Raw genomic sequence first — 13,050 nt, 5'->3', positions numbered from 1 at the left:
TGAGTACTAAATATATTTAATAGGTTGGTTACAACAAAAATATTCCCAAGTATTCAAAAACACAAAGCATCCCTATTTTTAAAACTACTTTCCAGAAGTATTTTAAATCCATTAGCCTTCTCAGAAAATGGTCGCATGAAATGGCACAAAATGGGACTGAAGTGAGATAGAAAAAAAGGAGAATTAGGAAAATGAACTTCAACTATTATATTGTCTCTTTCTCTTTCCTCTCCTTATGCCAAACATCCATGAACAAACTGTCCTTTACTTTGTGAATAATTGTCTCTGATCTTTTAGTCCATAACCATTTCTCCAGTTGTCCAGTCACTGGTTTTGGACAGACCATACCAAATGCTTTTTCTTTTTTTCTACATGGCTATCAAGTTTTCGTTCATAGGATTTTGATTATTTCATTTGTAATACAGATTACAAAAGAAACAGATGATCAAAATTGATCAGTTTTTATTCAAATTCTTGCATAATTAGATTCTGGTAGCTTGAACACTGAGAATGACAGGTTTTCTATCTTTTATTACCCCTACCTCCCATCCCACCCCCCAAAAAAACCACTTTGAGTCATATGGCACAGAGCAAGAGTTCCTAAGTGATCAAAAGAGTCAGTATGTCCTATATGTGTATCACCAAGTTAGATAAAATAATACAGTGGAAAGAACACTTAATTTAGAACTATAAGACCAGTATAAGAAGCTAAAGTCTGTCATTCATTGGCCCAAAACAAATTACCTAAACCCTTAGGCCTCTACTTTTATCTTTAAAATGTGCTTTTTTCTCTACCTGGAAAAAAGATTGCTTATTTTACTTACCTTAAAGATTTTTCATAAATTGAAGTATGTAAGAAAAGACTACAAAATTTCAAAATTACTCAAAATAATTATTATTAATATATTCTAAGAAGGGCATATACTTTTAGATTTTTTGAGGTAAGAGAAATAATAGTAACTCGTTATCATTATCTTGCATCTATAACCATATATCATATTCATCTTGACTTGTTGAGATTGATAACCACACCAATTTCACATCTTTTGTATGTGAAAAATAATCACGCCCAGAGAAATTTGGTAGCCTACCCAAAGTTGCTAGTCTCCAAATTGAGTTACTGTGTGAATTCCATTTAAGAGTAAGTGACCATACTTTGCATGGGGCAGGTAGGGGGAATAAAGTCTAGTTAAAATATTAACAACGTCAGAATAAACTTTTATTAGGAACTTCTACTTTTCTCTTTCTACATTTTCATACACCATCTTGCAGAACCCTGAAGTAGACTGAACAGTCTGTCCGAAAGCTCCAAAGCATTTTGAATTTTGCTTCACAAGAAAGGGAGTTAGAAATTTAGAGTAGCTGATGGTACAAAAAATACTGTGAAATCATTACTTGCATAATACCGAAAATGATTCTTATTCTATACAAGGAAGCACTGAACTAATTTAAAAATATTAGATTCTCAAGATTATATCTGCTCTTTTGCTTAGGAATAAGTATCATATCGACTCCATTACATGGGCTCCCTATTTGAATGTATCACCAGAATAACAGCTAGAACATAAAGCACACTGAAGTTTTCTTCAGTCTGAAGAGCAATTTCCTTTCATTCCCATTAATTTTTTTATTCTCTGGGGACTTTATAACTCAAAAGTATAAAAATGTAATCATTCTACAGTCCAACTGCATTTGTTGGAAACATTTACTGCAAGTCATAATTTTAGACTTACACATTTTTTTTTATTTCATTATTCTGTATCATAATGTACTGGAGAATTAAGTGCCATTATCGAAAATGTTATGTCCTTAATAATACTTTGATGATTGATCAGCAAGAGATATTTCATTTCTTTCTAGTGCTGATGATAACTTGGAAATTACAGTGCCAACGAAGCTCCCATTGTCCATGTCTTAACTACACATTCTAGTTGGAGGAAAGCAACTAAAGGGAAGATAAATCTTGGGGGGATCAATTTAAAGAATAACTTCATTATCTACATACTTCATGCTAGCTAGGGCATCCTTATTCAGTAGTTTTTGATGAAAAAAAAAACATTGGTGCTGGAACACATTTTGATATTGAATATAAAACCTAAGAAATAGACATTAGAAAAGTTAGTCCTGTCACAGTTATTATGAAGCCAGGTTTGCATACTTTAATCAAAGTAAACTTGCTTAATTTGTGATGAACTAAATGTGGTTAGTTTTTATTTGAGAGGAATTATAAACGAATGCTAGCAAACTGTCCCAAAATAATGGTCACAACATTATAGTCATGCATTTTCCCCCACACATTTTGAAAATGTTTTGGATATCATGCAACATGAAATGTAAGATAGACTATGTATATAACAATAGTCATAAGATAGAGAAAATAATCATGGAAAAGAATCAATGAGATTAGGAATTTCCAGGCAGTTGTGCTGAAATTATTAGCATAGTTAGAAACTTCTCTCGACTCTGAGTTTCTTGGAAGATAAATCAAAACATGTAAAGTGCTATGTTGCATAGTTTTCAACAGGAATGGGATAAGTGCATGCATGATCATCGACAGAGACAAACTTTTTCTTATAAACTGAAGAAGTGTATATATGGGTTTTTATATGACAAAGATTGGGTAATATTGCATAGTAAGTTGCTAAAATGCCCTTTTTTTTAATGTTAAAAGAAAGTGTATCACATCTTGATTTCAAACCTATTACAAAACTATAGCAACTAAAATAATATAGTATTGTCATATTAAAAGAAATCAGTTTCTTGGTGAAATGAAAAATAATTGAGAAAAAAATAAAGGAGAGGTGAAAAATAAATATAACATGATATCCTTGGGTGATCTCCTTGAACATAAATGGACATTAGGTAAAAATCAAGAAAGCCTAAATTAAGTATGGACTTAATAATAATATAACACTTTAGGTTCACTAATAGTAACAAAATACCATACTAATCTGAGATGTTAATAAAAGGGGAAATGACGTGGATATGTGATATCTCATTTTTACATAAATCTAAAGTTGTTCTAAAATGAAGAGATTATTTACCAAAGAAAGAAAAAAAAGCTTACTAGAGACAATTTCTGCTGAGCATAATGGTTAAGTGAAGAAAATCTACTTCTTAATACCTATGGTACTATGAATATTCTTGATTTTTTTTTTCCTATTTTCTATTCTCTGGAATTTGAGAATAGTAATAATAATTAACCTGTAATCTTGCTATAAGAATTAATATTTCTTAAAAGACTAAAATACCCTAGCACACAATAAGTGTTATGTAAATATTTATTAATAAATAATATGTCAAAAATTCTTCTAGGAGAATGCTGAATTAAAAGGACAAGCTGTTGGATGATACAAGACAGAGGCAGTCACAAATAAAAGCAGAGAGCGCCTAACTGTGCACCACTGAGGGGGGGTATCATTAACTATATGGTTTTTATTTTGCCTTTTTAAAATATTACAAAAAAACAACAAGAGGACCCAATTTCCACACAAAACTTCTATACAACTATTTATAGCAGTATTATTCATAATAGTTAAAAAGTGGATATAATCAGTGGGTGAATGAATTAACAAAATGGTCTATCCTTTCAGTGGAATAGTATTTATCCTTAAAAAGATTTATGGTTGTGATACATGTTACAACTTGGATGTAGCTTGAAACAATAAGAGAATCCACATATTATATGATTTCATTATATGAAAGTACAGAACAGAGAATTCTATAGAGACAGAAAATACGTTAGTGACTGCTTAGTGGTAGACAAGGTCAGGTGGTGATAGCTGAAATCTAAGGGGTTTCTTTTTAGGTAATCAAAATGTCCTAAGATTGATGGTGGTGTTGGCAGAACATATCATGTGAATATACTAAAACCAAATAAACTGACTACTTTAAATGGCTAAATTGCATTATATGTGAATTATGTTTCAGTAGAGCTGAAATAAAATAAAAGTAAAATGAAAATATCATCTAATAAAGAAACCAGAAAAATACAAGCAAACACAAATTATTGTTTATCTTGTTTGTTCACATTTTTCAATCAAACACTGGATGTGCTCTAGATTCTAGAAATATAATCAGAAAGTTACACGCAGAAAGCATTTAGTCTTGTTATGTCAGATAATTTCAGTGCAGTCACTCACTCGTGTCCTACTCTTTGCAACCCCATGGACGGCAGCATGCCAGGCTTCCCTGTCCATCAGCAACACCCAGAGCTTGCTCAAATTCATGTCCATCGAGTTGGTGATGCCATCCAACCATCTCACCCTCTGTCATCCCCTTCTCGTCCTGCATTCAATCTTTCCCAGCATCAGGGTCTTTTCCAATAAGTCAGTTCTTCGCATCAGCTGACCAAGTAGTGGAGCTTCAAATTCAGAATCAGTCCTTCCAACGAATATTCAGGACTGATGTCCTTTAGGATTGACTGGTTGGATCTCCTTGGAGTCCAAGGGACTCTCAAGAGTCTTCTCCAACACCACAGTTCAAAAGCATCAATTCTTCAGTGCTCAGCATTCTTTATAGTCCAACTCTCACATTCAAATGTGACTACTGGAAAAACCATAGCTTTGACTAGATGGACCTTTGTTGGCAAAGTAATGTCTCTGCTTTTAATATGCTGTCTATGTTGATCATAGCTTTCTTCCGAGGAGCAAGTGTCTTTTAATTTCATGGCTGGAGTCACAATCTGCAGTGATTTTGGAGCCCAAGAAAATAAAATCTCTCACTTTTTTCATCCTTTCCCCATCTATATGCCATGAAGTGATGGGACCAGATGTCATGATTTTAGTGTTCTGAATGTTGAGCTTTCAGCCAACTTTTTCACTCTCCTGTTTCACTTTCATCAAGAGGTTCTTTAGTTCTTAGCTTTCTGCCATAAGGGTGGTGTCATGTGCATATCTGAGGTTATTGATATTTCTCTCAGCAATCTTGATTCCAGCTTGCGCTGCATCCAGCCCAGCATTTCTCATGATATACTTTGCATAGAAGTTAAATAAGCAGGGTGAATATATAGAGCCTTGATGTACTCCTTTCCCAATTTGGAACCAGTCTGTTTTTCCATGTCCAGTTCTAACTGTTGCTTCTTGACTTGCATACAGATTTCTCAGGAGGTAGGTAAGGAAGTCTGGTTTCCCATCTCTTTAAGAATCTTCCAGTTTGTTGTGAACTACACAGTCAATCAGGAAGATCCCCTGAGAGGAAAATGGCAACCCACTCTAGTATTCTTGCCTGGAAAATCCCATGGATGGAGGAGCCTGGTGGGCTACAGGGCTACAGTCCATAGGGTCACATTGGACACGACTAAGTGACTTCAAAGGCAAAGACTTTCACACAGTCAAAGGCTTTGGCATAGTTAATATAGCAGAAGTAGATATTTTTCTGGAACTCTCTTGCTTTTTCCATGATCCAGCAGATGTTGGCAATTTGATCTCTGGTCCCTCTACCTTTTCTAAACCCAGCTTAAACATCTGGAAGTTCATGGTTCGCGTACTGTTGAAGCCTGGCTTGGAGAATTTTGAGCATTACTTTGCTAGTGTGTGAGATGAGTGCAATTGTGCAGTAGTGTGAGCATTCTCTGGTATTGCCTTTCTTTGAGATTGGAATGAAAACTGACCTTATCTGGTCCTGTGGCCACTAATGAGTTTTCCAAATTTCCTGGCACCACTTTCACAGCATCATCTTTCAGAATTTGAAATAGCTCAACTGGAATTCCATCACCCCCACTAGCTTTGTTCATAGTGATGCTTCCTAAGGCCCATTTGACTTTGCATTCCAGGATGTCTGGCTCTAGGTGAGTGATCACACCATCATGGTTATCTGGTCATGAAGATCTTTTTTGTATAGTTCTGTGCATTCTTGCCACCTCTTCTTAATATCTTCTGCTTCTGTTAGGTCCATACCATTTCTGTCCTTTATTGTGCTCATCTTTGCATGAAATATTCCCTTGGTAGCTCTAATTTTTTGAAGAGATCTCTAGTCTTTCCCTTCCAATGTCCTAGTTCATCACATGATGTGCTTAGTGGCAAGAACATCAGGGTCTTGTTTGGTAAACCGTCAGGTGCTTGTCTATTCTAGGACATTGGAAGGGTTCATTTCATTATTCTGAAACTTTTCTTCTCTGAAGCAAGTGGCTCCAGCATACTAAATGTTCTGTTAGACATATAACGAAATTTTAGAGATTACTACTCTTTCTTCTCTCCTTCTCTTTCCATCCCCCCCCCCCTTTTTTTGGCTAAAGTATGAATTTAGAATTAACATCTGGTCTACACACACACAAAAATATGGGTTTTTGGTTAGCTTGATAAAATATATTAGCCTATGAATTATATACACTAAAAATATTGTGTACTACAAAAGCCATTTTGTGATATTGGAATGAACTATGACTTGCATGGGTAGAATATGTTAGGGGTGGTGGAGCAAGATTTATCTTGCAATTTCCCAGTGACCTTTCACATCTTAAACCAGAGAGAGCAAACAGGCCAATGAGTTCTATTTAGCCTGTGCATGGATTTTCCTCACAAAGTATGATTATCTCTTGGTAATATAAAATTATTGCCACTACTTAAAGAGATTTTACATAAAATCTGACTTTCCAGATTCTCTTAGAAACATGAATGATGTGGCAACACAGGCACCACATTCCCATGTGGGAACAATTGGCTAAAGCTGACTATTGTCTATCGAGACATGGTCCCCACTGCCGCACAGCTTGCTACTGTCTTACATACCTCCCTTCATTCATTTTGCCTGTGTGACCCTACCACTGCCTTAAGGGTTTCTCAAGGAGGCTTCAGGGCTCTAGGTCCCTTACCACCAAAACAGCTTCACTTTAATTAGTTTTATATATTGGCCTCTCAAGATTTCTCTGAAGATTTTCTGCTAACAACAGTTTGAAGATTTAGATTAAATAATAAATTTTAAAATGTAACTTTTGAGCATCGGAAGGTAGAGGAAAACCACTTTAAATTTTTCTTTAGATAGAATTTATAGGTAATCTCGGAGATGGCAATGGCAACCCACTCCAGTACTGTTACCTGGAAAATCCCATGGATGGAGGAGCCTGGTAGGCTGCAGTCCATGGGGTCGCTAAGAGTCAGACACGACTGAGTGACTTCACTTTTACTTTTCACTTTTCATGCATTGGAGGAGGAAATGGCAACCCACTCCAGTGTTCTTGCCTGGAGAATCCCAGGGATGGCGGGGCCTGGTGGGCTGGCGTCTATGGGGTTGCACAGAGCCGGACACGACTGAAGTGACTTAGCAGCTAGTCTTTCCCATTCTATTATTTTCCTCTATTTCTTTGCATTGATCACTGAGGAAGGCTTTCTTATCTCTCCTTGCATTTTCTGGAACTCTGCATTCAAATGGGTATATCTTTCCTTTTTTCCTTTGCCTTTCACTTCTCTTCTTTTCTCAGCTATTTGTAAGGCCTCCTCAGCTTCCTCAGACAGCCATTTTGCTTTTTTGCATTTCTTTTTCTTGGGGATGGTCTTAATCACTGCCTCTTGTACAGTGTCACAAACCTCCATCCATACTTCTTCAAGCACCTTGTCTATCAGATCTAATCCCTTGAATTTATTTCTCACTCCCACTGCATAATCATTAGGGATTTGATTTAGGTCATATCTGAATGGCTTAATGGTTTTCCCTACTTTCTTCAATTTAAGTTTGAATTTGACTATAAGGAGTTCATGACCTGAGCCACAGTCAGCTCCCAGTCTTGTCTTTGCTGACTATATAGACCTTCTCCATCTTTGGCTGCAAAGAATATAATCCATCTGACTTTGGTGTTGACCATGTGGTGATGTCCACGTGTAGCGACTTCTCATGTGTTGTTGGAAGAAGGTGTTTGCCATGACTGGTGTGTTCTCTTGTCAAAACTCTGTTACCCTTTGACCTTCTTCGTTTTGTACTCCAAGGCCAAATATGCCTGTTACTGCAGATATCTCTTTACTTTCTAATTTTGCATTCCTGTCCCCCATAATGAAAAGGACATCTTTTCTGGATGTTAGTTCTAGAAGGTCTTGTAGGTCTTCATATAACCTTTCAACTTCAGCTTCTTCAGCATTACTGTTTGGCGCATAGACTTGGATTACTGTGATATAGAATGGTTTGCTTTGGAAAGGAAAGAGATTATTCTGTTGTTTTGAGATTGCATTTTTGTGATCCTAAAAAATGTCTTTAGGTATTCTCTTTTATGGGCTTTCCTGGTTGCGCTAGTGGTAAAGAATTCCTGCCTGCTAATGCAGGAGATGTAAGAGATGCAGTTTTGTTCCCTGAGTCTGGAAGATCCTCTGGAGGAAGACATGGCAACCAATTCCAGTATTGTTTCTTTTGAGAATCCAATGGACAGAGGAGCCTGGCTGGCTACAGTCCATAGGGTAGCAGAGTCTGATGTGACTGATGTGATTTAGCATACACACATGTATTCTCTTCTATGAACTGATGATTTTTGGTTAGGATGCACACTTTTAAAAGGTAGGAAATAGTCAAGATAGACTGAGACACCAATGAAAATAAGCAAAAAATGGCTGATAAAAAATTAGGTGAAATTAGACAATGGAAGAATAAAGAGCTGAAAAAAATGAAAATCATCCAGTACATATACTTTGTCTTCTCTTCACAATCCCCTTTCTAAAACAGATCATAACACACAACATTCAGAACTTCAAATATTCATCACCCATATCGCAAAAACTCTTCACACTTTCATCCTCTGTCACTTCCCGTCAACTCTGAAACTTCAACAATGAGAAAGCAATTGCATATCCCTAAATTTCTGCTATTTCAAAGTCATTGCTTTTTCACAAATACATTTTCTTCCCTGTCTCTTGGGGAAATTTCTTTTCATTTCAAAGTCTAACTCAAAATGAACTTGTTAAGAAAGCTCTCCTTAACTACCCCCTCTCCAAAAGTGGACTTAAGCACAATTTTCTGTTTATGCTTGGTATTTCACCTGTTTCTATTTGTCACATGTACCACATTGAATTTTAATTGGCATTAGTCTTCCTGATTCAGTGGAGAGATCAGCATGGTTGGAAATTTTATTTTTCTTTGTTGGCTGAGTATCTTGTAAATACTCAATACTAAAAAAATTTTTTTTTAATGAATAAATGAAGGAATAAGTGAACAAATGAGTACTTTGACACTTGATTTTAAAAATACTTCTTTCTGTTTTGTTTTCCCTATTTGCTTTCCTTTTTTAAATTAATTTTTATTGGAGTATAGTTGTTTTACACTGCTGTGTTAGTTTCTGCTGTACGGTAAAGTGAATCTGTTATACATGTACATATATCCACTCGTTTTTTAGGTTCCTTTCCCATAAAAGTCATTACAGTGTATTGAGTATAGTTCCTTGCTCTATATAGCAGCTTCTTAGTAGTTATATATTTTATACATAATAGTGAGTATATGTCAATCCCAAATTCCCAATTTATCCCTCCCCATCTTCCCACTTGGTACAAACCACAAGTTTGTTTTCTACGTATGACTCTATTTCTGTTTTGTAGATGAGGTCAACTGCACGTATTTTTTAGATTCCACATATAAGCTATATCATGTGATATTTGTCTTTCTCTGACTTACTTCACTCAGTCTGACATCTTTATGTCAATCTATGTCACTGCAAATGTCATTATTTTGTTCTTTTTATGGCTGAGTAATAACACTTGGACTGCAAGGAGATCCAACCAGTCCATTCTGAAGGAGATCAGCCCTGGGATTTCTTTGGAAGGAATGATGCTAAAGCTGAAACTCTAGTACTTTGGCCACCTCATGCGAAGAGTTGACTCATTGGAAAAGACTCTGATGCTGGGAGGGATTGGGGGCAGGAGGACAAGGGGATGACAGAGGATGAGATGGCTGGATGGCATCACTGACTCGATGGATGTGAGTCTGAGTGAACTCCAGGAGTTGGTAATGGACAGGGAGGCCTGGCATGCTGTGATTCATGGGGTCGCAAAAAGTCGGACACGACTGAGTGAGTGAACTGAACTGAATACCAAAAAAAGTGTAACTATGTTATCCCTTCTTAAACAATAGGATTAACAAAAAAATAATTAGGACATGTGACTTTGAGTTTTTACATTGGTTTATTGGTTAGCAATATTGGCTATAATATTGCTTCTTTGTGCTTCCCTAAGTCTGATTAAGTATTTGAGCCAAATAGGAAATTATCCACGATTAAAATGAATGTAGCAATTAAATTGTGCTTCAAATACAGTAACTTTGGGGAAGTTTTACTGTAAATAGCAATCCCCATACTATTGCTGCCAAGGAAAGAAAGGAAGAAATCAATTAAAGAAAACGAAGAGACATAGACACTACGAAAAAAAAGCCTTATACATCAGTTAATATATTTATTTCTGCCACACTGTAGCCATATTAAGTATTTAACTCCTTTAAGATCCAAGAAAACTAAGAATCTGAGCAGTGTAATGACACTGGGAAAAGAGGTTCAGATATTCTGGCTTCTGCATTGCTCTGCCACACTAAAGTGAAAGTGAAAGTCGCTCAGTCGTGTCTGACCCTGTCTGTGTATATAGTCCTTGGAATTCTCTAGGCCAGAATACTGGAGTGGGTAACCTTTTCTTTCTCCAGGGTATCTTCCCAACCCAGGGATCAAACCAGGGTCTCCCACATGGCAGGTAGATTCTTTACCAACTGAGCTCTCAGTGCCACACTAAATGAACATCTGAATTGGAAGCAACAGTGTAGAATGCAAGCAATAAACAAGAAAAAGAAATGGAAGTAACTCCAGGAAAGACGTATCATTGCTAATATTAGACTGTAATATTTTACTGTACACTGCGAAAGAAATTTTTATTGTAAAAGACGTCCTTAGAAAGCCACATTTCCTCCAATCATTATTAAACTCATTTCCACCAAATGGAACTATTTATTTCAAATAAATTAATATTCCTTTGGGAATACTTCCTAGGTTAATTTTTATTTAGAAATTATAGTATTTTACTAAATTTATATAGTTTTCTGTTAATCAGATCAGCAGTTTCTTGTCACTATCTATTTACATATCCTGCAGAATAGATGACAACCTTATATTTAAAGACCTGATTTTAAGCAGTTGACATTTGATTGTATGTTATTTAAAGCGAAAGAAACCTTAGAAATCATCACCACCAGCCTTTTAATTTTTAAATTAAGAAAACCGAAGATGCTAAGAGGTGAAATAATTTAAGGCGATTGACTAAGTTGGAGATCTGTGAACTGGCCACCAGCCAAATACAGGCTCTTGTTTTATTTATTACTTGCATATTATTTTTTTCCAATTTGACCAGCATACTTTTTGCATCAATTTTGTTTTCATATATCCAAAACTATCTTTGCCACGGGAAAATTTCTTAATTTTTTTTTAACGGCTCCTCATTTTAACCGTGTCATAATGAGGAAAGGGTCAACATAATGTATCTTTTCATTAAGTAGTATGGTATGATCACTGTTTATGACTATAGTTAGAGATATTTTTGAAAACAAGTGTGTGTTTTAAAAATATCTCTCAACATCAGTTTGGACAGCATTGGTTTGGTCCTTGAAAAGCAGCTTTCAGCAAATGCTGCTGCTGCTGCTGCTGCTAGCTCGCTTCAGTCATGTCCGACTCTGTGCCATCCCATAGACGGCAGCCCACCAGGCTCCCCCATTCCTGGGATTCTCCATGCAAGAACAATGGAGTGGGCTGCCATTTCCTTCTCCAATGCGTGAAAGTGAAGTCGCTCAGTTGTGTCTGACTCTTCGTGACCCCATGGACTGCAGCCTACCAGGCTCCTCCATCCATGGGATTTCCCAGGCAAGAATACTGGAGTGGGTTGCCATTGCCTTCGCCTTTCAGCAAAGAAATAGTGTCAATTTAGATTTAGTTGTATAGCATCACAATTCCTGTCTTCAGTTACCTTTTTTGCATTTACCATTTTCTGATTTCAGCTTTGGATTTTGGTACTTCCTCTACTCATTTATTGGCCTCCAAGGCTAGGTATAATTTTTTCTAACCATATAGAAGCTGTGAGCATAGTTCCTGGCTAGAAAATGCATGGATTGAAATCTAGCTTCTGACACCAACCAGCTGTAAAAAGTTTGGGAAAAATACTTAATTTTTCCCTCAGTTTTTTTTCCATCTGATAAATGTAGATAGTATTAATGCCTATATCATGAGGTGGATGTCAGCATTATATGAATTTTTTCACCTAAAACAATTCACAAATTATATAGTATTTAATAACTCTTTCATAAATGTTGACCATTAATATTATTAAACAACTTGAATAGGAATTTCCATATGAATATGGAAAATAACAAATGCGATATGTCCCCAACAAACCCACATACATGACAATATTTTATGACCATTTTCTAACATCCCTTGGGGAAATACACAATTAAAAATAAACAACATTAAAAAGCAATCTTAAGCTGAAATCTTTGCTAAATACCAACCTTTAAAAGCATTACAAGTCTCATGAAGTTAAAATTATTAAAATGTTTCCCTCAATTAGATAAAATATAAGAATGCAATGATTGATTTTATTCATAAAGATGAGAAATGGTTTCATTTTAACTGGAAAATTTGACACATCCTTATTAGCTCCACAGTAATGTGGTCAAATTACTTTCCTTAGTTGGGGAAACATACAGGCTGGAAGAGTGATAAATGAATGCTTTTTTAATGTAAGTTATTCAGAAACTTTAACTTGCATGGTACAGTAAAAACTGAGTAGGATTCAGAGTAATGACTCAGAAGAACTTAAAGATAGTTTATATATATATATATATTGTACTGAGTGGAAAAAAGCTGTTCTTTGCAAGGATCTTTGTTGATGAATTATACCTACAGCTCAAGCACATAATCAAATAAATTGTCCCCTACTTGTTAAATACAACATCCTCCTTGAATATTTTAATAGAAAGCTTTCTCATCTGTACAAAAAGGCCTATTCAAGACTGGGGAGAAGCTATGTAATGAATGTAAAGGTAAGGGAGCCCTGTGGATTGTTATCTCCTGTAGCTCTTGATGTTTTGCAGAGGGGAAGGCTCCTGGTG

This window comes from Bos indicus x Bos taurus, chromosome 9 (genome assembly GCF_003369695.1).
Source record: "Bos indicus x Bos taurus breed Angus x Brahman F1 hybrid chromosome 9, Bos_hybrid_MaternalHap_v2.0, whole genome shotgun sequence".
NCBI classification, from domain to species: domain Eukaryota; kingdom Metazoa; phylum Chordata; class Mammalia; order Artiodactyla; family Bovidae; genus Bos; species Bos indicus x Bos taurus.
This window is presented reverse-complemented; position numbering follows the sequence as displayed.